The 21,910-nt window shown below is 37.4% G+C and overlaps 1 protein-coding gene across 3 annotated transcripts in view; it reads right to left on the reverse strand.

Moving 5' to 3' along the window:
* Positions 1 to 14,767, reverse strand: part of LOC5574569 (trafficking protein particle complex subunit 2-like protein) — a 42,829-nt gene extending 28,062 nt beyond the window's left edge. For 2 of the 3 annotated variants that reach the window (XM_001661471.2, XM_001661470.2), the window contains exon 1: positions 14,505 to 14,664. The gene's annotated coding sequence lies outside the window, so the exon portion shown is untranslated. Of the gene's footprint in view, positions 1 to 14,504 lie in introns of all 3 variants that reach the window. The other variant, XM_021843310.1, reaches the window with a different exon arrangement.
* Positions 14,768 to 21,910: the final 7,143 nt, after the last annotated feature.

Raw genomic sequence — 21,910 nt, forward strand, 5'->3', positions numbered from 1 at the left:
GGGATTCGTACTGGGTCTTCAATAATACTCCATGGATTCCCCCAAGAGTTCTTCTTGAAATTTCTCTAGAGATTCTCCCATTAATTCCTGCTAGAACTTATGCTAAAAATTTCTCCATGGATTTCATTAAAAAAAATCTCTACATATTCTACAATAAAATCTATAATTTTTTATTTTAGAAAATCTATTCATGGATTTCTTTAGATATTTCTCCTTAGATTTTTCGAGAAATTTTTCTATTTAAATATTCCTATACGGATTCTTTCAGGAATTTATCCAACAAAAATCTACAGGGGTTTTCCCAGCAAAAAATCTACCAGGGGTTTTTTTTCCAGGGATTTCTCTAGCGATCACACCAGCAAAATTCTACATCGATTCTTCCTGGGATACCTCCATTCATCAGTGATTCCTCCAAAGATGTCTCCAAGAGTCCTTCATGGATGCCTACACTGCTCATAACTGCATATTTGTCACATTCGACATTTTTGACAAATTGAAGTTAATACCATGGAGAGTCATCAAATGATAAATACTTTCAATCAACTTACTGAAATATGTGAGATTGTTCTAGAAAATTCGAAAAAAATACCAAGTTATTTTGTCACATTGGTTAATATAACTGCATAACAGTAACATTGAGATTATAAATGAGCCTCGTAATGTAACAGCAATGAAATTTCCACCAGAATTATTTTCTGACTATACACCTAGTATGCGATATGAGTTGTACAAAATATCAGCCTCAAATAAGCACTTTTGAGTTCCTGGTAATTTTTAGAAATTTTAGTTTCCTCCCATACTGCCATGAAATGTACTCTTGGTATTCCATTTACTCAATGCCTACTTTTGTCGAATGTTACAAATATGCAATTATGGGCAGTACAGGAGTCTATTCAAAGACTCCTACAGAGATTTCTCCATGCAAATCTTTACAGGAATTCCTGCAGAGATTTTTCCAGCTTTTTCTTCAGGAACTTTTCCAAGGATCGCTTCAGAAAAATCTCTACATGGTTTCCTGTAGATATCGTTTCAGGAATGAACTGGTAGAGATTTGACTGTATATATAAATGAAATATGAGTTTCGTCTACGCAGTCTTCATTATAAATAGAACGTTGAAAAAACTAAAGACTGCGTAACTGAAAAGCATAAATGATGTTCCGGGGATTTTTGTAAGGAATTCCTCCAGAGCTTTCCTCGAGAATCCCTTCTTGGGCTCTTGCAAGAATTTCTCCAGCGTTCCCTATAAGAACTCATAAAATAATTTCCTGTAAAATCCCCAATTGAATGGTAGAATCTCTGGAATAATTCGTTATAGAATTCCTGGAGCGATCCCTGGAGGAAATCTTAGAAATAAATCCTAGAGGAATCTTGAGAGGACTACCAGCGGAATGTCTGGAGAATTCACTGTGGAAATATTTTAAGTAATCCTTGAAGAAATGTTACTTAGAGAAACCTCTGACATTCTGCAAAAATCTCTGTTGAGATCTTCTTGGAGGAATCCTTAGGGGAATCTCTTATTTTTTATTAGAGGAATGTCAGGAGAAATCGCTTGAAGAATCTTTGGAATAATCGCTGCAGAAGTGCTTGAAGTAATCCATGCAATAATTCCTCGAAAAGTTCCCTGAGGATGGATTAATTCCCGGAGAAATTTATCTGGAGTGGATTCTTCAGATTTTTTGCAATTCCCTCACAGGTCTTTTTTTTTTATTGAATTCTTCTATGATCTGATTTTAAAATTGTTTTCGGTATTTCTCAAGTTATTATTTTTGGATATGACAGAATAATAGTCTGATTTTTTTTCCAAAGGATAATTTTGAATTTTCTCAAGAGGATTTTTTAAAAACACTTCAGAGTACTTTTTAATAATTCGCCCCAATAAAGCTATTTTTGGACTTCCTCCAGCTGTTCTTTCTAGTATTAGTCCATAAGATATTTCCAACATTCGTTTGAGTTAATGTATGAATTCCTCCACGGTCATTTATTCAATTGTTCCAAAAATCTACTGAAGGTCTCCTCGAAGTTCTACATGAGTCTAATTTGATTCTTCTTATACTTTATTATAGAATTCTACGAGAAATTTGGATTTTTGGGATTTTTTCATTGGTGTTTGCGAAATTGCTTATTTTTGTACAAATCTTTTTCAAGATAATCTGACGAAGTTTTTCTGAGTTCTTCCTGCCAATATTGTTATCATACAAAACCTTTATGCAAATTCTTGTTGAAATTTCTGCAGAAGCTGATTCTAAAGAAATATCCAGAAGTTAACGGAGAAGAATGTTTTATGTTTATACTTACGCAAAAATAATTGATTCTGAATCAAATCAACTACTTCATCACTAAATTTAACGTTAAATCAAATTCACACACTCTATTGATTTTACAGTGATACCTCCATGAGTCGATGTTCCATAACTCGATATCGACCCATGGGACCATAGTAAAAACAAACTTTCATGATTACTATGATGGTCCCTAGAAGCAGCTATCCAAAGGAATGCTGTTCCATGACTCGATATTTCCATGAGTCGATGGTCCCTTCAATATCAACTCATGGAGGTTTCACTGAACTATAAACATTTAATTATCTCAATAATAATATTGATAATTATCACTATCCGAACACATTCACATCTTTATACTTCAAGTCATGCTCGCAAATCTGCTTACTCTAACTTGCGAAGAATAGTGTAGGTGATTAGATAATCACAACTCAAGCAGAAGATTACGTTCAAATTAAAGTTTATGACGTGCACTTTTTTTAAGTAGGGGTAAGAAAATGTAGGAAGTTTCTTATGAAATGTGCTCAAAAGTTTCTTTCGGAATTCTATCTCTTATTTCTTCTAGGGATAAGCCACAGAATTTTTTCGGGGACATCCTTATAAATTATTTCCTGGGAGAAACACCCCCAGTGCTCCTAAAGGCGTAAGTTTATCAATTTATTTATTTATCCAATGATTTTAAAAATAACTCCTTAAATTACTGTTTAGGTCTTTTTGGAATTTCTCACGAATTTCTTTCAGCAATTTATTTCTTTGTTATCATTAAAAAAAGCCACGTGGTGGTCGAGTTCTAAACTAAATTGTATCTCATCAGGAAGTGCTTATCCTCCTGAGCAACTTTGCCGAAGACAGCATCCTTCTATGTGTTCGCATTCTCGAGTTATCGCATAATTAGCCTCCACCGGAAGTTCGTATCGACGCTAGCGCCACGCTGTGGTCAAGTTCTAAACTAAATTGTATCTTATGTGGAAGTCCTTATCCTCGTGAGCAACTTTGTCGAAGACAGCATCCTTCTATGTGCTCGCAATCTCGTGTTATCGCATAATTAGCCTCCACCGAAAGTCCATATCGACGCTAGCGCCACGAGGTGGTCGAGTTCTGAACTAAATTGTATCTTATGTGAAAGTCCTTATCCTCCTGAACAATTTTGCCGAAGACTGCATCTTTCTATGTGCTCGCAATCTCGAGTTATCGCATAATTAGCTCCTACCGGAAGTTCATATCGACGCTAGCGCCACGCAGCGGTCGAGATCTGAACTAAATTGTATCTTATGTGGAAGTGCTTATCCTCCTGAGCAACTTTGCCGAAGACAGCATCCTTCTATGTGTTCGCAATCTCGAGTTATCGCATAATTAGCACCTACCGGAAATTCATATCGACGCTAGCGCCACGCGGTGGTCGAGTTCTGAACTAAATTGTATCTTATGTGGAAGTCCTTATCCTCCTGAACAATTTTGCCGAAGACTGCATCTTTCTATGTGCTCGCAATCTCGAGTTATCGCATAATTAGCCCCTACCGGAAGTTCATATCAACGCTAGCGCCACGCAGCGGTCGAGTTCTGAACTAAATTGTATCTCATGAGGAAGTCCTTATCCTCCTGAGCAACTTTGCCGAAGACAGCATCCTTCTATGTGCTCGCAATCTCGAGTTATCGCATAATTAGCCTCTACCGGAAGTTCATATCGACGCTAGCGCCACGCGGTGGTCGAGTTCTGAACTAAATTGTATCCCATGTGGAAGTTCTTGGTCCCCGAAGCAAGTTTGCTGAAGACAGTAAATTCCTATATGGCCTGCATCTTATACAATTTGGTGATGACTGCAGATTTCTGGACTGAGTGTACTGAAATTCCACGTGGCCAACATGGTCCCCTTCGTAGCCGATTCCCGGTGGCCACTGGATCCGGAACCGGTATTCCAGGTGGTGATCAGAATCTTGAGGAGTATATCTTTCGAATGCGGCATAAATTTCATTATTCGGTCGATATTTCGCTGATTTATAGGGGTATACATTTCTGGGTCATAATGACCCCAGTATCTTATTAAGTTGTTTTTTTGTGGCGCCATCTTAGAATCACCTTAAGAAAAAATTTTTTTGGTCTTGCGCTTCGTTTCCACAAAATATTAAAAGTCAGGGAATTTCAGAAAGATCCGTTTGATAACAACAGAGATATTGCAGGTTGAAATTCGCTTTTGGGTCATTATGACCCCAGTATCTAACTAAGGTTAAGCATTTAACCGCATCGAGTGAAGGAGTGTGTGAGAAAAAACGAAGTGTGCCGGTGAAAAAAACATACGCGTCAGTAGTGTTGGATCCGCTGAACTGCCGTAAATCGCAAGTCAGTCCCATCTGCATTTTCATCAAAATTGAGTTGAGTTCAGTTTTCAACGCATCTTCCAAAGCTATTTCAGCTGCACTAATGAGATAATATGATTGGTTCGGAAAAAGTAGGAAAAAACAGCAAGTCAAATTGTCCCATAATGAATAGTAACCGCATATCAGTCCCACTACAGATTTCGGCACCGTGTAGCACAAAAATGAATCGTGTTTCGATCATCTTTACATTTTTCTCAGAAAGATATCGTAGTGAAAAGCAAATTGTGAAAGTTTCATTAAGATTTGAACATATTTCAATCCTCTGGAATGTTTTGAATATTCGTATGGAAAACGAGTTTGAAAACTTCATACCCCATTTTCTCAATGCCTACTTTTTACAGATGGGACTGACTTGCGATTCACGGCAGTGAATCTGTTGCATGCTCTTTGTGGGCGAGCGACGTAATCCGGATCAATTGTGTCCAGTTTGCGCTGCGCGGAAGAAAAAACGAAGTGTGCCGGTGAAAAAAAAACATACGCGTCAGTAGTGTTGGATCCGTTGAATCTGTTGCATGCTCCTTGTGGGCGAGCGACGGAATCCGGATCCATTGTGTCTGGTTCGCGTTACGCGGAAGAAAAAACAAAATGCGCCGGTGAAAAACAAAAAAAAACGCGTCAGTAGAGTTTAATACGTTGAACCTGTTGTATGCTCCTGTCGAGCGAGCAACGAAATCAGTATCGTGTCTGGTTTGGATAGTGCGGCCATTCGTGTATATGCTCACGTATTTATTTCGAATTATATATTTATCGTTTACCAAAACGAATCCTTTCCCATATCCAAACTCCCAGTGTTTTCTTGTGGAAGTGCAGAGGACTCCTCGGCTTCTGTAAAGCAAGTAACACGTCAGCATTTCCCTCCCATTCCCAAATTGACCTGCATTCGGACGCAGCCGGCGCCGGTATTGTTTATTACAATAATAAGAGCACCAGTATTTACACATTGAGGATAATACTGATCCCGAGTAGCGTCTGTTGATTCCCTGTGCAGGTACAGCTGTTCTTGCAATAACGGAGTAGCAACTGCGGGCGGTCAATCATGCTCATGCTCATGCTCATGAATGAAACAAAATAATGTTATAAAATAGTACGTTCATGACTACTAATGTTTCTAGCTATTAATTTATTAAGGCTATTTAAATTTTTGAATGAAATGCATATGCAGATAGGTACCGCAACAAGAGGTTAAAAGTTGTTTTCATTGTCCTATTATTGTGGTACCTGTATGATTTTTCTCAAATTTTAACATCTATCATGTGACTACATTTATAATGAACTGATATACCTGCTACATGTAATTGTTTTGGTTATATAGGTTATATATGGTTGATTGGTCGCAACTACGAGATAATAATCAATCAAATTTTCATCGATCGGTTAATTTGTTCTTTAAATTTAAATTCTTAAAAATTCTCAATATGTCTTGGTTTGGTATAATTTAATATGTATTTTAAGGTGAAACATCTCGGAATCCAAAGTTGGCCGTCACTATGGCCGACTTGTGCCCCTACTCACGTTTTCAAAGGCACAAAACTGGAGAAATAGTTGGTAAACGTTTCTGATCTTCTTATTTTAAGGTTTCTGCTAGTGCACAAAGCCAATATAAAAAGTTCACTGTTGTTGGGTGCTTCCTTCGCGTGATTTGTGCCTTTGAAGTTTCAGTGCAATCTTGAAATTGATTCCTAACTGTTTCACCTTAAAGCAAAAAGTTGAGATATTTCCAAGGTTATTTCAAGGCATTTGTACTAATTTTCAAATCAGTCGCGGAGCACGATATGAGAACCTCTGAAGGTTATACTTAAAAACTATGCCTAAAAATTCACGCCTATGAAATTCGTTCTTTAGATCAGCGTGTCCATTCAGAATCAGTTTCCCATTTCCCGGATTTTTCCCGGAAACTCTAAAGTTTAAAATCGGATGACATTATGACTCTGCGATATTTTCAGCGATTTTTGATAAACATTTTTTTTTTTTTTTTTTTGTCGGTAGCGATAGGGGTAGTACTGGCACTCTTAATCTGCCCTAAGCTCCTTCCCAGCATTTGCTTTTATAAGCCTCTATTGCGTTCATCACACAGACGTTCCTAAGCAATGTTGCTCAAATGGTCACTGTGTACCCTAGCAGCAATCAGCCCTTACCGTAGTTTTGCAGTCTAGTAGTTCAGACTACTATCAAACTATGATAAGGCCTGAAATGCTACTAGAGTGGTTAAAGTGAAGAACGAAATAGTTTTATTAAAAGGTCCTCATTCCCCATTTCATTTCATCAATCACTAACGTCACTTTTATTTTCGACACTATCACGTATATCACCGATTATCACTCATCAACTTTCGTAATACACTTCAGATATACTTTCTATTATATCACTTTTCACATCACACCATTTTCATATAAATCTTTTAGCATTACCATCTGTTAGCATTACTAAGTAATTTAAAGATATTCAATTTAAATGTATCATTATTTTTGTTGCTGTAGAGTCATTACTATTCAAACTACGATTTAGAACTATGATCAAGAAAGTTACATTAAAAAAATCACTTCGATCCATTCTTCTGCACTCGCTGTCATTACATATTAACACTTTTATCATGCACTTTTGAAGAACTAGGCAATTAAGTTTATATTCAGAAAAATGATTGCACAATGTATTATGGTCATTATTAAATTAGTAGAGTTCACATCATTATTGTTATATTTTTAACAAAACTATCAGAATCACTTCCACCTTAATTTTCAAATTTTCATCACTATAGATTTAATTATAAAATCACTATTAGCACCTTCACAATCACTAAATTTAATAACGACGAGTGTAACGCACAGTTCCACCAAACACCCATTCTTATATTGCATTATAAAACGATTGATCACACGTTGGCTTCGAAACTTAACCACCATTGCTGATTAGTACAAAGGATGCTACAGCTCGTGTAAACGAATTGAAACATCAAACAAACAGCACTGGTTTATAAGTAACTAATGAGCCCTGGCGGTCCCTCCGTTCGAAGAGGACCTGATAATATGCCGAGACATATTAACAGATCCTCCGCCTGAATGCAGCCGTTTCATGATAAATCATGAACCGTTGGAGGTGTGCCAAAGTATTGGGAAGGTGATATGTTTCACAGACGGGAATTATTATGGTGCACCTTCTACTTTGGCACCGTCAAACCCTGTGATCGTGGCCAGGGATTTTTGATAAACAATTTTGATATTTGATTTGACTTTCAATAACAGGGTTTCCATCAAAATCAATTTTTAATTCATAGATTTTCTTGGTTGTGCAAAACATTTAGGAAAGCTTTAGGCGGATTAAATTTTTGTGTGTTTTGAAACAAAAGAATATTTATTTTATTTATTGAATAAAATATATATTGAAATATCTAAAAGACCATCTATCTACTAGATCCTATTCATACGAAGTGCAGAGAGATGTTGGAAGTATATAAACAAATTTCTGACCTGTGTATCTAAATTTGGACTGTATTTCCACAAAAGGGTTAAAACAAAAATCTGTCCAATAATACCTAAAGAATCTTGGTATTTAGTAATCCATCAAAGATCTTGCCATGAAATCATGAAAAATCTTACAAAAAAAATTGTAGCGGATGATTGGCAGAATTCGTTATAAATATGCAGATATCCTTACAAAATCTCGACAGTCGCCGCATAAGAACTTTGTCATAGATCAGGGGCTAGTCCAACTAATAATCCAGATAAAACTTTACCAAGAATCAGTATTATCATTAATCCCAAAAATCCTCCAAACGAAATCCGCCCAATATATTTTTGGCTCGGCTTTTCACCAACCTCTACGCATCTACTAAGAATTTTAAGCAAAATTAGCCAAGCATATTATCTAGAACCCACTAAAAGCTTATTAGCAATCTCCTAATAACCTCTTCAGTGATCTCTCTTAAAGAACTTTCAAGAAGCTGATCAATTATCGTTTCGATTTCCGTTCGGATTCCAGCAAAGATCCCATCAAAGATTTGTCATGAATCTAAATATAATTCTAACAAGCATCATTCCAAGAAACTTTCCAGGAATTCTCAAGTACTCTTCCAGAAATGTTCCAAAGATCGATTAACTATTATTCTTTAAAAGCACACCAAACAAAAGTTAGTCATGATGCAAAGTACGAATGGCAGGTAGTCGTACAACTGCTGAAAAAGTGTTATGTTTGAATACCATTGGAGTTCCACACATATTGTATTGAACAGAGTAGAGGATTTTTTAATCCAACCAACAACTCTTAGAAGGATTATATAAATTCTCCAGCTGCTTGCTTAAATGTCAAATATTGAGAAATGCCAAATTAAAACATTGCAACTTTTTTGTTTGTCGTACAAATGATAGATTTTGAATCATAAATTTGAAGGACTTCATCTAAGTAGCAAAGAAATTTCAAAATGCTGTGCGTTTTAATTTTTGTAAATGTTTTGGACAACAGATACATACCTATAAAAATCTATTTAAGGCGAAGTAGGCCGTCATTGAAATTTGTACGTGTCGTTGATGATTGTTGCTAATTCTTCTCACGATTTCGAATCAAAGAAAATCAGTTGGTTTTGCACTGACACAGCTGAAAAAGTATCAGTATACTTTATGCATGTTACCGCGTAGTGATACTTTTTCAAGTCAATATAAACTATCAAGACTGAGACGGGGTTGGTGGTCTGATGGCTACCGCTTCTGCTTCATAAGCAGAAGGTCATGGGTTCAATCCCAGGCCCGTCCCTTCCCTCGTACTTTGTAGTTATATATCTCTCACTTGCTTCTGTCTTCCATTCTAAATATATCACACTCAAACTATTTGTTCATAGCAAACGCTATGAAAGAACCAGAGACGGACAAGAAACCATATCCCTAACGCTTCCATTCTTCCACGTGCAGGCCTTTCCTTACGCCTGATACATAGGCAGTCTGCTAACCAGGGATGCCAAGTCAATTTTTCAAAAATCTGGAAGATTTTGAAAATTTGTCTGGAAAAGTCTGGATCGTTTATGTCGTATATGGAGAACCTTACAAATTATTTACAAAAACTTACAAATTCATTTAAAAGTTTATCTGGATCTTCCAGATTTTTGTAAAATGGGGCCTCAAAAATCTGGAATATTCCAGACAAATCTGGAAGGTTGGCAACGCTGCTGCTAACCACAAAAGCAAACCTCTCTGCCATGCCTTTCCCCCAATCCATACACTCCGCATGAACTGGCGTAGATGCAGTCGGACTCCACGGTCTACAGTGGGCTAGTATAAGTGCAACATCATTTCCTCCCCCTTCCCCACATTGGTCTGCATTCTGACGTGGCAGGCGCCATTATAGCCTAAAAATAGAAGATCACCAGCACTTATACACTGAGGGTGTCTGTTAGTCCCAAGCAGTCATTCGGTTGGTTCCTTGTGTAAGTCCAGCTGATCTGGCGATACTGACGTAGCATCCACGGGCGGCCAACCAAGCTCAAGCTCAAGCTCAATATAAACTTTCCAGACTAAGTTTTATCACTTTGAAATTGCAAGCAGCAAACTCATCAATGCTGCCAAAGGCTACTTAGCCTTAAGGTTTCTAAAGACCAATAATTAAGCTGTTCAAACTCAAAATTGGCGTTTGCCGTACAACTTTATCAATAATGAGGATTTAATTCTACATTAATGGGCAGTACTCTAAAATCTTTCAACTGCAATCGATAACTAAATTATCGGTACTTGTTAAAAAAAATAAACTAAAGATCTTTTAAATAGAATGCAGTTATAATCTGTTTTTGTTCCAAAAACCTAAAAAAGTTACCCAGTTTTACGGTTTAAGAATACTATTTTCCCTTTCATTATTCAGCTGAACTTGCTTAATTCAAAAAAGAAAGCAATTTTTTTTAAAACCTAAATATTTCGCATAAATTAATACCAAGTTGACGCGCACTCAGAACACCGATTGACGCATGTAGCATATAGCTCCGCTATCGCAGGGAGGCGATTATTAGGATCGCGGAAACCAGCCGAAAGAAACTGGTTTTTATCTAAACATTGAATGCCGCAGAAGCCAGCAGCCTCTTCATCATCAAACTGAATGGCCGTGAAGAGAAAATGACAAAACCCTGCCTGCTCTTAACTTCTTGCACATACGTGGATGATATGGTGCAATGATTTCCCTCTTTTTGCTTGCTGCAACTAATGTAACTGTCGAACTAATGGGTGTAGCTACTTGTAAAATGTTTGGTTGGTTAAATAAGCTACTAACAAGCTTTGATTACTCTGCATCAGGGATGCCAGGTGATTTTTTCCAATGTCTTCCAATTGCACGGAAAAATGTCTTCCAATGTCTTCCACTTTGAAGTTTTCAATTATCATGGTAACTTAAGGGCAACTTAAACGGTGGACCATTTTTTGGTCCCAATTTATTCCAAATACGTCAAAATTAATTAGACCAGTAAACATAAACCAAACCGCCCGCGCATGCGGTGTTTTTTTTATCTGATCAATTTCAAACGTGATCACAAAAACAAACATGTTGGTGATGCTTGGAAGAAGCGAAATTGTAGCTCCGAAGGAATTCCAGGCGGAGTTCTGAACGCAATCCCAGGAGCTATTGCTATTGGAATTCCCCTGAGGAATTAATGGATAAAATACCCGGAGGAGTTCTTGGGGGACATCTTCGGAGGAATCTTTGAAATTCTCGGGGGGAAAATTCCCGGGTGAAATTCCCGGGCGAAATTTCCTGGGGAAATTCGCGAGGGAAATCCTCGGAGGAATTTCTGGAGGAAATGCCGAATAAATTTCTTAATAAAATTTGCAGACGAATTTCTGGACAAAATCCTCGAATGTATTGCTGTTGGAAAGCCCCTGAGAAATTCCTGGAGAAAGTCACCGGAGGAGTTCTTGGAGATATCTCCAGAGAAATTTTTGAAACCTTCGGAAGAATTCTTGGACGAAATCCCCGGAGGAATTGCTATGGGAATTCCCCTGAGGAATTCCTGGCGAAAATCCCCGGAGAAGTGCTTGAGGATTTTCCCGGAAGAATTGTTGAAACATCCGGAAAAATTCTTGGAGGAAATCTCTGGAGAAATTCCTAGTGTATATCCCCAGCGGAATTTTCTGAAGAAAATTCCCGAACGAATTTCTCAATAAAATCCCCGAAAGAATTTCTGGGCAAAATTCCCAGAGGAATTTTTGGAGAGAATCCCCGAAGGTTTTCTGTGGGAAATCCCTGGAGGAATTATTGGAAAAAAATCCCCGAAGGTTTTCTGTGGGAAATCCCTGGAGGAATTCCTGGAGGAAATCCTCGGAGAAGTTCTTGGAGGAAACACTGGAGAATTTCATTGAAAAATCCTAAGAGGAAATATTGGACGAAATCCTCGGAGAAAATGCTATTGAAAATCCACTGAGGAGCTCTAGGGCTATATCCCCGAAGGAATCCCTAGAGGCAATCTCCTGAGGAAATCCCTGGAGAAAATCCGAGGAGGAATTCCTGGAGGAAATTTCCGGAGAAATTCCTGGTGCAAATCCCCAGAGAAAAAACTGAAGGAAATCTCCGGATAAATCTTCTGAAAAAATCGCAGAAGGAATTTTTAGAGATAATCTTCGGAGGAATTTATAAATGAATTGCTGGACAAAATCCCCGAAGGAATTGTTATTGGAAATCCCCTGAAGAATTCCTGGAGAACATACCCGGAGCAGATCTTGATGATCCCCGGTGGAAATCTTGGTAGCAATTTCTGGAGAAAATCCCCGGAGAAATTCCTGGTGGAAATGTCCGTCAAATTCTCCTAAAAATCCTCTAAGGAATTTCTGCAAAAGTTTCATAATGAAATCCCCAGAGAATCCCCAAAGAAACTTTTGAAATTTTTTTGAAGAACTCTGGAGAATTTCTCGGAGGCAATGTAGTGAATTTTCTGAAGTAACTTCAGGATAATTCGAAGTGGACTACTAGAGGAACTATGAATAATTCCTGTAGAATTTCGGAAAAAAATCTAGGAAGAAATACAGAGGAAATCCGAAGAAATTCCCGTTCCAAAAGAATTCCCGAATGAAATCTGTAGGAACTCCCAGAGGAGCTTCAAAGAAATTCAATGAAGAACTCCGAAAAAAAAATCCATGAGGAATTCTGAAGAAATTTCTGGAGGGCCTCCAAAGAAATTCCTGCAGAGGCTTCGAAGCAATTCCTGGAGGAACTACGAAATATTCCGCATATAGAAAAACTTCGAAAAATTCCTAAAGGAACTATGGAGATAATCTCGGAAAAACTCTGGAAAATACCCTGGAGGATCTCTGAAGGAAATCCTGAAAGAGCTCCAAGAAATGTATGCAGAAAATCCTATGAATTTCTGAAGGAACACTGAAAGAATTCTATGAGAATCCATGGAAAAACCCATAGGAGTTATCGGTGGAGCTTCGAAAGAATTCCCGTAGTAACTACTATAGAATTCTCGGACAAACTTTGAAGAAGTTTCAGATGGACCTCCGAAGGAATTCCCGCCAAGTATTCTGAAAAAAAAAATCCTGAGGGCTCTTTCCTAGAGAAAGTGCGAAGTTAATTCTGAAGAAACTACGAAGAAATTCTGAAGACGTCTCCGGTGGTGCAAATCTCCTGAGGAATTTCTGGAGTAAATCTCCGGATTAATTCTTTAAAAAAAAACCTTTGAGGGAATTTCTGGAGGAAATACCCTGATGAATTTCTTAATGAAATCTCCGGAGAAAGTGCTGGACGAAATCCATGAAGGAATTGATATTGGAATTCTTGCTAGAGGAATCACTAGAGGAAATCCGGGAGATAATTTTCGTAGGAATTCCTGGACGAAATCTCAGTAGGAAACTCTGAAGGATATCTCCGGAAGAATTACTGGATGAAATACCCCGGAAAAAATCTCCGAATGAATTTCAGGAGAAAGCCCCGGAGGAAGCAAAAAAGCAAATCGCCAGAGGAAAAAAAAAACTCTAGAGGAGTTCCTGGGAGAAGTCCCCTGTGGCATTCCTGGAGGAAATCTCCTGATTAATTAGCAAAAAGATTTCTGCGGGATTTTTACTAGGATGGTTACAATTAGGTTCATTCCAAAGTATCTAGAGTACTCCACAGATTCCTTTGAAACATACCTAAGGGTATTCCCAAACAAATCTGAAATAATATCACTGAAATTTATTAAGGATATTTTTGCAGATATTTTTTGAAATATTGTGAAACAATTGGTGAAGGAATTCTTAAGGAGTTTCCGAAGAAACCAGTGGAAAAAATCTTGACAGTTATCCCGAAAGCCCTTGGGATAATTTAAGAAGCAACGATTGTAGCAATCTCAGAAAAAATCATATTTGTACATTTTTTATGAATTTGTATCACTGAGACAGATCAAAGAAAAAATGATTGTAGGAATCCCTGAATACCTTTGATGAACCTCTGGAATAATATTTAAAGTCATTACTAAAATGTTTTTACAAATCTCTGCAAGAGTTAATAGAAGAAATTCTGGAAGAATACTTGACCGAATTGTCAGATAAATATCTAAAGAAATCAATGGAATTCGGAGAGGGATAGCTAAACATAGAGCATCTCTTTAATTTTCAACCTCACATATTTTTTTAAATCTAGGAATTGTTAAAATGCCAATAACTTAAAATTGTCTTCCAAATGTCTTCACAAATTGTGAAAAGTCTTCCAAAAATCTTCCGTCTTCCAAATGTCTTCCACACTACTCAAATGTCTTCCAATGGAAGACATGTCTTCCAACCTGGCATCCCTGCTCTGCATTTTTGTGATGTTGGAGAATGAAATAGGTGTGGAATCCGTTTTCACTGTTACAGTTATGGATTTAGATTAGTTGATGAGGTGGTTGATTAACGATAATTCTTAACACTTACCTAAAAGAGCAGGGTGACGTAGTAACTTTTATATCCACAAGCCTCTTGATCAAAAAATTTAACAAACTTTAGAAATATTGAATAAAATTTCCGATTTTCGCTCGAAATCCGCTCGCGACAAAGGTTTGTTTACAACTCAAGCCTAATTTTTCAAATGGGCGTATCTAACATTTGGAAGGATTTGAGAAAAATGCGATGCAATATATTGTAAAGCATTTTAAATCCTTTTTAAAATGTTTTGCATTTTTTCTATTGCTGTGTCTTCTATAAGTTGAAAAAAAGAACACCGTTTCTAACCACTATTAAACAATTCCGATTTGTTTTGAATTAGATTGAAAAACTGGTGAAATTATCGAATAAACCCTTTTGCTTTGTGCTGCTCACATACACCATGATGATTCGTCGATATCATACCTTGCTTGATACATACACCTTGCTTGATGCGTCGGTTTGACAGTTCATTTATCACATGCGTCACGTCATATACACCAGTATTGTTTTGAAGTTGCACATACACCGGTTTGCAAATTCCCATAAAACATAATAAAGTTTGTTCTATTCGTCAGTTTCTACGTTCAACTACAACGAATATTGAATGTTTCCAATTTCAACTCGACTAACAGGAGCACCGGACGGAGCCGTGAGTAACAAAAGTAAATGGAGAACAGTTCTTGTGAAAAATTTGGTGAGAAATTTGTCTAAAACCGAATACTGATGATGTTCCACATCAGTTTGCCGACCCGTCAGCTTACTGCAGCTGTGAAAATCCGAATCTCGATTTCCAACATGTTTAGTAATTCGAAAACAGTATGACGTATCTGCTGATTAAAATTTTATGTTTTGATTCTGCATATAGGTCGCTTTGCTATGAGCATATGTACGGTGTATGTGCTAGCATGAAAAATGTTGACAGTTGAGTCGCTTTGCAATGGTAGGGTGTATGTAGCCAAATTAAAAACACTGAGTAAAGTGCACATAGGGTAGAATTGAAATTTATTTCAAAAAATCAAAAAAATGTTTTAGGATTACTTTTTTGGACTCAATATGTAGATTATGCGTTTGTCAAGCCCATGCAAAGCAAATCTCGATTTGTTTATTTTTGCAGTTACGTCGGAATGAAGAATTATGCTTGAACTGATGGTTTATGAATGACATGACAGAGCAACTTGAACAAAATGCAGCGGTACTTGATCAACTGTGACTCCAAACGTGCCGCAGCAGGGGCCGTACACTGAAACCACAGACAAACAGACGTAACACTGACGAAATTCCCATCTATAGATGGTATTCGAGTGTACGAAGGTACGGTGCTGCCATCTGGGAAAAGTTTGCTCGATGCGTGAAGCGTCGAAAATTCTACCCGGCAAGGTATAGGAAGCGAAATTTCAAATACTCATATAAAATTAACTACAATAGTTATTTAAAATCTTTTCAGTATATGTTGATATACTTTTGATGGGCTACATTTTAGGCATATAATTTTGAGTTTTATATATTTTTCTCAATATGCTGCTGGTTGGTTGGTTTGACTTTCTTCTTCTTCTTCTTTCTGGCGTTACGTCCCTACTGGGACAGAGCCTGCTTCTCAGCTTCTCAGCTTAGTGTTCTTATGAGCACTTCCACAGTTATTAACTGAGAGCTTACTATGCCAATGACCATTTTTGCATGCGTATATCGTGTGGCAGGTACGAAGATACTCTATGCCCTGGGAAGTCGAGAAAATTTCCAACCCGAAAAGATCCTCGACCGGTGGGATTCGAACCCACGACCCTCAGCTTGGTCTTGCTGAATAGCTGCGCGTTTACCGCTACGGCTATCTGGGCCCTTTGACTTTATTAACGAGATTTTTAGCCCTTATTAACGAGATTTTTAGCCCTGGGCTAGTTCATCTCGGGACCAACGGCTTTACTTCCCTTCCGAAGGAAGTCGTCACTATAACTTTTTACGTCATAAGTGACTATGTCGGGGATGGGATTCGATCCCAGGTCCTCGGCGTGAGAGGCGAGTGTTCTAACCACTACACCAGGTCCGTCCCCAATATGCTGCTGATTCTATAGTTGATGAATAGTCTAACCCCGTACACTTAACAGAATTAAATTAAAAAGTGTTTTGAATTTTTTTAGAAGCATTTGAAAATTGACTTCCTATGCTTTGCCATGCAAAATAACACAGCGTAACAAAAATGACATTTTTGCGTGTCTCAAGAATCAAATTATGTGTCTCTAGTAAATTTGGGGCTGCTGAATCTGGTGCCATTCTCAGAAATGTTCCAGCACGTCACAATTTTTAGCTACAGGTCGCCAAAGTTGTAGAAAACACTGGTTTTATTAATGTTTACATGAAATTTAAAGTACAATTTATCAAACATTTTTGTAATCTTATCCACCAAACATGCAAAGTAGAATTTGAACTTTCATTTCAGACATAGTTTGATTGAAATTGCGTGACTAAATTTCGATTAAACCGATTTTTTTAACATGCTTGCAGTCTCCATACAAAATTCTTCGTTTCTTCTATATGGAAAAATACAACAATTCTCTAAACCATCAAAAAATAACTTTTCCGTATCGAAAGTATTACAAGCTTTGATGACAAGTATTGTTATACACATAAAATTTGGATTCTGTGGCAAATTGAGCCAATTGATTACCTTACAAGCTGGCAAACTTGCATGCAAGTTGGCTGAAATAGACATTTTTACATTTTAAACAGCCAATATCTCAAAAACTAGACGTGCTATGATATTTCTGAAAACGGCAATAGATTCAGCAACCCTTAAATAAGTGAATTCGAGTGTACGACGGTACGGTGCTGCCATCTGAGAAAAGTTTGCTCGATGCGTGAAGCGTCGAAAATTTTACCCGGCAAGGTATAGGAAGCGAAATTTCAAATGCTCATATAAAATTAACTACAATAGTTATTTAAAATCTTTTCAGTATATGTTGATATACTTTTGATGGGCTACATTATAGGCATATAATTTTGAGTTTTATATTTTTTTCTCAATATGCTGCTGATTATATAGTTGATCAATAGTCTAACCCCGTACACTTAACAGAATTTAATTAAAAAGTGTTTTGAATTTTTTAGAAGCATTTGAAAATTGACTTCCTATGCTTTGCCATGTAAAATAATCGGAGCTTCACGCATAGGGTCAACTGTGGTAATTACCTTCGTAGACGCGAATAGCGGTATTTTGGTGCTGGAGACAAAAACGTGTTCCGCAGTGTAATCGGAGCTTCACGCATAGGGTCAACTGTGGTAATTACCTTCGTAGACGCGAATACCACTAATTTCGGCAATTTCGGGCTGTCGCGCTGTTGCACTACATGAAAAAAAAAAACAATTTACCTAATTTTTGAGTTAACTTTACCCAAAAATAAGTATATCGATTATTCTCTCAACCCAAAATCTCTCGGTATTCTCTCTCTTACCCACCAATGTTGTCATAAACAGAGAGAGCTGCACCTACCTAATGGGGGTAGTAGCATCAAGGCAAAGTACCTAATAGAGGCTTTGGAAATTTAGCCAAATTTGGGTTATTGGGCTCAACTACGGTTTTGCGTTGAAACAACTCAGATTTGAGTAGGTCGGCGTTGCCGTGTACAGTTGTGATTTATATGATATGATTTTGTAACAAAGATATCTATCGACATCAAACCAAAATGTATTCCTCAAAAATCTTTTTAAGAATTATACTCAACAGTCTTTGTTCACAGTATGGCCTTTTATAATGCGGTGAAATAAATGATATTATAGTACAAGATAGAGATTGTCGCTGTCGTCGCTGTCCGCAACATGCCGGAGCGATAACTGTCAACCTGCCTGTGAAAATGCCTCCAAAAAATTCCAATTTCAATTTTTTTCAATGATTTTCCTATTCGAATTGCCGAAGCACTTCCCCACTTGGGGAAAAACCATCGACCTCCGACTTTTTTCAGATAAAAATCCCGAAAAACTTCTCATCCTACCAATGGCTAATTGTTTGCTGTCTAGCGGGAGATGACTGATGACTTCCGTTTCCTTCGATCCGCACACAGCTTGTTGGCTATTGGCAACTCACAGAATGAGTGCGACTTATTTACAATATTCACTCATTCAGCCAGTTCTGCATTGGTTGCCTCATTCTGTGAAGCTCGAACACATGCGCTTTGTGGATCTTGTTAAGCGTGTTTAAAAAAAGAGTAGCAAAACACGGGACAGCTCCGCTGCCGCCTCAAAGGTCAAAATGTATAGAGTCCAAATGTTTACACTGCCACTGATGCGCGCCATTTTCAAAAACACAAATCGTCACAAAAATAGCATGTTTGGCTAGGATCCGCCCCTACGTTGTGGTTTTTTCGGGATAATGGATGTAGAATAGCCAGCAACTATACAATTCACTCTATTGCACAGCTTATTGTCCCCGGGAGGCATCTTGCCTCTTCGGGAGGTCGACGATATACTACTTTATTTACAATCGAGATATCTTACAATTATTATTTACAACAAACACTTTCACATGATAAATCATTTGATACTATTGGTGAAAACTTGTATGTATTGATTGTGGAACGTATTACTACCATAGCGATCGAGGGGTATGTATTATTATTGTAGGCTATTGAAATTCACTAGAGCCCGGAGCCGATGACGCAAGACTGAACATAGCAATATAAAGAGTTTATTTGTTTTCTTTCTATAAGTAAATTGTATACCAAGTAATTAAAACTGTTATTAAATGTATATTTTTAATAACGATTGTAATTTGTGTCGTAAACAGGAGCGTAAGCGAAGTTTCATAGTAATTGCTGTAGAGTAACAAAATGTTTGGCCTTAACACATTCGCTTTTGAACTTGACAGTTCAAGACCAACAATTGAAAAGGCCTCAAGTCCAAAATGTTAACATTCTTACTAAAACATACAATAGTCATTTAAAAATATGCATAAAAGTTGAAAAAATAACATTTTTCTAAAAGGCCCCATCTCATTTTCCGCTAACCAGGATATTCATCGCAAATGCGGCCTTTTCTCAAAAAGGCCTCATTTCTATATCTGACGGAAACCGAGTTGAGGCCTGTTAAACAAACATCAAAATTGCAATGTAGATTGCGAAAAACGTTCCAAATTCACTAAGTAGATGCAGGTTATACTACGGAGCGACTGCTCCTTGTATTATTTTATACAGTGGTTGTCTAAACGGCGAACATTATCGGGTTCCTGTACACTGATGTATTTTGTATCATACTAGCTAATAATACCTGTGTCAGCCTGTCTGTACTTCACAAATTATCAACAAAAACACGATTAGGTTTCAATTGCATGAAAAATAACGTTCAATTGCAATATTATTTCAATTGAACCAACATTTCCACACATTTTCTCGACGACAAACTCGCGTAGCACACACATAATGTTCATGGATGACGGAGGGTTCAATCAATCACATATTTAATCGACCGCACGAATCTTCTCTTGCTGTAGGGATCTCCATGTACTTTACTTCACCACTTAACACTCTTCTACACTTCAAATTTCTTATTTCATCATCAATTTTGAATGATTTTCAAAAGGCCACATCAGAAGATGATGAAAAAACGAGCCACAACTAGAAGGCCTCAACACATTTTAGAGTAAACAAAGGCGTCAACTCACAGGCCTCATCAGTCGTTTCCCACAAAACTTGTATGACAAAATGATAAGCCGTTTCATTTAGTTACTTACGACGTTTTTGTACCAGTGTAAAATCGACTCAAGTAATGTTTTGTTTTGATTCGTGGTTAAGTCACTTTGACTCTCCATACAACGGAGCGGCGAAAGTAATGGTTAGGCTGCGAAAGTTGAAAACCTTACTTTCGCCGTTTTGTAAATCCTGAAATTAAACGTTCTAAAAGTGAAAAATCAAGCTGGTTTAGAGTGGAACGTGTAGAATTTCGTCTGCGAAACACGTAGGATTGATAAAGTAAGTTTGTTAACTTTTCTGACATGAGTCTGTTTGAATAAGTTTTCGAGAAATGTACATATAAGTACGAGTAGACCACAATTTGAAATCGATATATCAAAAAATCCAGATGATTTCGAAACTGGGGGTGAAACGCTATCATTTAATTCGAAATTTGACCGCTAGGTGGCACTAGTGGGCATGGGGACTGATGCAAATTTTGAAATTTTTGCTCCCCTATGCTTAAACTTTTTCAAGTATAATAAAAATCATTCTCTCAAAATTTGAAGTGATTTGGAAGTAATTTGGTTGTGCACACGCCATTTGAAGTTCGTAATAATCTATGGAAAAGTGAACCAACTTTTCTCTTGTGAAATTTTCTCGGCTACAACTTTACCGAAGACCACATTTTGATGGGACGTAAGGATAATTTGTTATTATTGATGTATTGCTGTATTGCTGTAGAACATAGTAGCCTGGATTACTTTGATCTGTTCTACTCGCCAGGAGCACCACTGTTGCCTGCCGGGCAGTTGGTTAAGCATGCAAAATGCGTACACAGTTTATGATTATGAATAGCAATTTATCCTAACGTCCAATCAAAATAGGGTCTTCGGCAAAGTTGTAGCTGAAAGGATTTTACACGAGAAGATTGTGTTTGCTTTTCCATAAAATATTATGACGAAGAGATAGTGGGCTGAACTCAAAAGGTTGGCATTTTCCATAGTAATCTCCATATAAACTTGAATTGGCCTGTGCACAGTCAAATTTCTTCCGATTCACTTCAAACTTTGGGAGGATGCTATTTACCATAATATAAATCGTTTAAGTATAGGGCAACCAAAATTTCAAAATTTGCAACACTAGTGGGCATAGAATTTTTACTTTTGTTCTGCAGATATTTTAGGATCCTGACCATTTAGAAGGATGGCATCTTCGGCAAAGTTGTTCAGTAAGTTAAGAACTATCTTTGTTTGAGCAAATTGATTCAAAATTTTGCCACTGGGCGGCCCAAGTGAACATGAATCTTTTGTTTTGTGGATACCGTACACCCCCGCTAATTTGAACGATACCTCATGCAAATTATCGGGAATAATTTTTAATTTGAACAACTAGCCACCCTAGAACTGTGTTTCTGGTAACCTCTTTCACTGCTTTGTTTTGATTTTGAGTTATGTTTCACAGAGTTCCATTTCACTTTACTCCGTTCCATGAGCTGAATGACGTAAGAACCATTTTTAATCTGAACGATGTGTAAATTAGCGGGGTACGAATGAAAAAGTATTCAGATTATATGTGGTCAAACCAACGGGGGTACCCTGTACTTCAGGATGACCTTTTAGAAAGATGGCATGCGTGGCTCAAGGGCTATCATTATTTTAACTAATCTCGAACTTCAAGGATTAAGCAAAGAAAGCATTTGAGCTACTGAACAACTTTGCCGAAACACCTCAAGATCCTGAGATCTGCAAAACAAAGTTTCAT

The sequence above is a fragment of the Aedes aegypti genome, chromosome 2 (genome assembly GCF_002204515.2).
Source record: "Aedes aegypti strain LVP_AGWG chromosome 2, AaegL5.0 Primary Assembly, whole genome shotgun sequence".
NCBI lineage: Eukaryota > Metazoa > Arthropoda > Insecta > Diptera > Culicidae > Aedes > Aedes aegypti.